The 4231-nt window shown below is 37.0% G+C and overlaps 1 protein-coding gene across 3 annotated transcripts in view; it reads right to left on the minus strand.

Annotated features, from left to right (window-relative positions):
• Positions 1–4231, minus strand: part of LOC106878623 (plexin-A1) — an 803747-nt gene that overhangs the window by 53669 nt on the left and 745847 nt on the right. The window lies entirely within an intron of this gene.

Below are 4231 nucleotides of genomic sequence, written 5' to 3' on the forward strand. Positions count from 1 at the left end.
CATCATCGTTTAACGTCTGCTTTCCATGCTAGCATGGGTTGGACGATTTGACTGAGGACTGGTGAAACCAGATGGCAACACCAGGCTCCAATCTAATTTGGCAGAGTTTCTACAGCTGGATGCCCTTCCTAATGCCAACCACTCAGAGAGTGTATATATATATATATATATATATAGACACACATGTATATAATAAAACATATAGAAGCACTCCGTCAATTACGACCATGAAGGTTCCAGGTGATATGATCAACCGAACAACTTACTCGTGAAATTAATGTGCAAGCGGCTGAGAACTCCACAGACATGAGTACCCTTAACGTAGTTCTCTGGGAGATTCTGTGTGACACAGAGTGTGACAAAGCTGGCCCCTTGAAATACTGGTACTACTCATTTTTGCCAGCTGAGTGGACTGGAACAACATGAAATAAAGTGTCTTGCTCAAGGACACAGTGCATCGCTGGGGATTGAACTTACAACCTTATGATCGTAAGCTGAATGCCCTAACCACCAAGCCATGTGCCTTCACTTATGTATGTATATGTAATATATATACATATATGTGTAAATGGATGCAGAAATGGCAGTGTGATTTAAGAAGTTCACAGAGTTTTGCATCTTGTATAAGATACTCAATTTCTAATGCTTCCCTACAGAACATAAATATCACAAACTACTGCATTTTCAAGTATACAAATCAATGTGGCATAAAGTGCAAACAATGTGTAAGTATTCAAACAACTTCACTATCTTTCCAAATCCCGATGCATTTCACGTGGCATTTTCAGTCCTCCAAAGTTGATTTGGTGTACAAGTTGACCTGTCTTGTTTTTTGGCTATAAATTTTGGTCCAAAAAAAATTTGACTTGTGTACCAGAAAATACAGTATAGAACAGAAACAATATAAAAGTTAGCTACACTTGTAAAAAGAACAAAAAAAATCCATAAAACACAAGATACAATTGCTATAGAACAATATACCAAATTAAATTTATACATTATATTGGTTATTTGTAGCTTGCTATCAAGTTTACATGCTTGTGGTGTTTTGTTAATAAGCAGGTTTTTGTTCATATTGTTTTTGTAATATACTATTGTCAGTTTATGGCTTGGTCTAAAGCATTTGGTGTTTTATTTTATGAGATCTTTTGCTTATGTATTTCACTGTTGTAAACCTTCCATACACTTTATTCATAAAATACACTTTTACCATTATCATTTCATGTAGTTTTCTGTGCTCTGCAAAGGGTCAAATGGAAATTTGTTGAGGCAGATTTTCTATGGGCAAATGCCCTTCTTGTCACCAACACCTTCCTATTTATAAGCAAGGTGATATTTCCCCCATAGCCAGACAGGTTTCTTGCAGAAGACTCTAAACAAACAGCATCACTTGTATGACAGTAATGCTCATTTACAATCATTTCATAATATCAAGATAAGGAGGAACACACACACACACACACACACACACACACACACACACACACACACACACACACACACAACAGGCTTCTTTAAGCATCCATTTACTACATCTACTTACAAGGCTAACGTCAACCCAAGGCTAGAGCAGAAGATCCTTGTTCAAGGTGTTGTAAAGTGGAACTAGATCTGAAACCTTGCAGTTGCAAAGTGAGCATCTTACCCACGCAGTCATGCACATGTATGTGCCCTATAGGCAAAGCTAGTGAGCTGCATGATGCATTTATTCAAATTTTGACACACTAATATTTTCTGTGTGAATGCACATGGCTCAGTGGTTAGAGCGTCAGTCTTGCAACTATGAGGTAGTGCATTGTGTTCTTGAGCAAGACTTTATTTCATGTTGCTTCTGTTCATTCTGCTGTAGAAATGAGTTGCAATGTCACTGGTGCCATGCTGTACTGTCCTTTACCTTTTCCTTGGTGGCATAGAGAGGGGCGGCTGGCATGCATGGACAACTGCTGGTCTTCCATAAACAACCTTGCCTGGACTTATGCCTTGGAGGGTAACGTTCTAGGTGCAATCCCATGTTCATTCAAGATCAAAGAGGGTCTTTACCCTTTTACCCTAATATTTTCAATATATCTAAATATCATCATCATCACTTCAATGTCCCCTTTTCTATGCTTACATGAGTCAGATGAAATGAAGCAGATTTTCTCTAGTTGGATGTCCTTCCTATTGCCAGCCTTTGGCCTTTGCCTGTTTCCAAGTAAGGTAATATTTCTTCCTGACTGGACGGGTTTTCACAGAATATCAGAAACAAAAGGACATTGCTCACATGACCGTGACACTCATTTACAACTATCACGTGATGTTAAGGCAAGGAGACATTAACACACAAGCACAGATACACATGTGCACAAGCATACACATGTACAGACACAGACACACGCACGCATACACACACACACACACACACATGCACACACACACACACATGCACAAGCACACACATGCACAAACACAGATTCACAAGCACGCACACACACACAAACAGGTTTCATTCGGTTTCCATCTACCAAACAAACTTCTTACCACACCTGCACACACAGTTAAACATTGTTAAATGGAGAAACATGATAAATATCACTTGCTTTGCACTAGGAACATCAGAGATTAAATAGCAGGAATGGCAGATGGAATAAGCACTATTTTGAATTTAATTAACACATATAAGGTAATATTCTGGCACGCAAAGTTTACAATAGCTGATACACTCAATACTTATTGCAGTTGTAAGCACATAAAGCATTTATAAATATAGCTACAGGAGGTATTCTTTAAAGTTTTCAATTGAATTCTTTGATTTTACAGCCTTTGAGAATCCACCAAGTAAATTATCAAGGAAAAATAAATATTTTCCTTTGATTTGCTGTTATATAGAGCCATAGGTACACCATATTTATCGTCATAGTTACCGTGTGACATACAGACCAATGTGATGACACATAGTTACAATAACTGTGACACAGTAAACGTGACATACACTTATAATAATGTCTTTTCCCTTCTACTATAGACATAAGGTCTGATATTTCAGGGTTGATTACACTGACCCCAATAGTCAACTGGTACTTATTTTATCAACCCTGAATTTAAAGCTGGAAGAAGTGACACTCAGTATTTTGTCTGGTGTGCTGATGAGTCTGCCAGTTCATTTGCCTTTAATAGTTTCTAATTTGGGCACAAGGCCAACAATGTTGCAAGGTATGGGTTAGTCAATTAGATCAACTCCAGCACCAAACTGTTGCTTTATTTCATTGGCTCTCAGAAAGTTGAAAACAGAGTTGACTTTGGTGGCCTTTGAACTCAGAATGTACACTACAAAAAATAATGCAAAATATTTTTTCCCATTAATACTAATGATTCTCTCAGCTCGCTACCTCATGTAGTTATAAAGACTTGCAATTATAATTGCTATAAATATCATGAATTATGGTCATAATTACAATGAAAGCAATTAAATCAAATATTAAACTGGAGAATCCCCACCTCCCAATCATCACTTAACAGCAATGTTCCATGCTAGCATGGTTTCGATGGTTTGACGGAATCTGATGGGTCCAAGGATTGCACCCTGTCCCAATATCTGTTTTGGCATAGTTTCTTCAGTTAGATACCCTTCTTAATGCCAACCATTTTACAATGTGTACTAGGTGCTTTTTATTAGGTGTTCTAAGGAGCTGGATTTAGGCTAGGAAATTGGTTAGATTATAAAAGAAGGGTCCAGAGCTGAATAAGTTTCTTACTGCAGAGGAGTTACATGGTTACTTATATTTTATAAGTGGGCATAGGAATGATTGGGTGGAGCAGGGAAAAGATAAAAAATAGTGATGATGTGGTGTCTGAGTAGACCCCCAAGGTACAAGTCAAGGTAAGTCAGAGGTTCAGTTCTGTTATTTAGCACCCTATGTAGCTCTGAGTTGACCAAAGCCTTGTGAATGGATTTGGTGAAAATAAAAGCCGATCATGAGTGTGCGTAAATGTGTGTATTAGTATATGAATATATATATATATATATATATATATATATATATATCCAAAGTTTTAAATTTAAATTTAAGAGAGAGATTTGACGCTAATATCCATTATTATTGTAATTTATTCCTATGTCAACATTTCTGTATAAAGCTATATTTGACCGTCAAATTTAAGTCAAACATATAAGTTGCCTTACACGTCTTCTATTGGTAACGATTACATGGTTTTCTATGAAAAATTATATATATACACACACACACACACA

The sequence above is a fragment of the Octopus bimaculoides genome, chromosome 5, assembly GCF_001194135.2.
Source record: "Octopus bimaculoides isolate UCB-OBI-ISO-001 chromosome 5, ASM119413v2, whole genome shotgun sequence".
In the NCBI taxonomy this organism is placed as follows: Eukaryota; Metazoa; Mollusca; class Cephalopoda; order Octopoda; family Octopodidae; genus Octopus; species Octopus bimaculoides.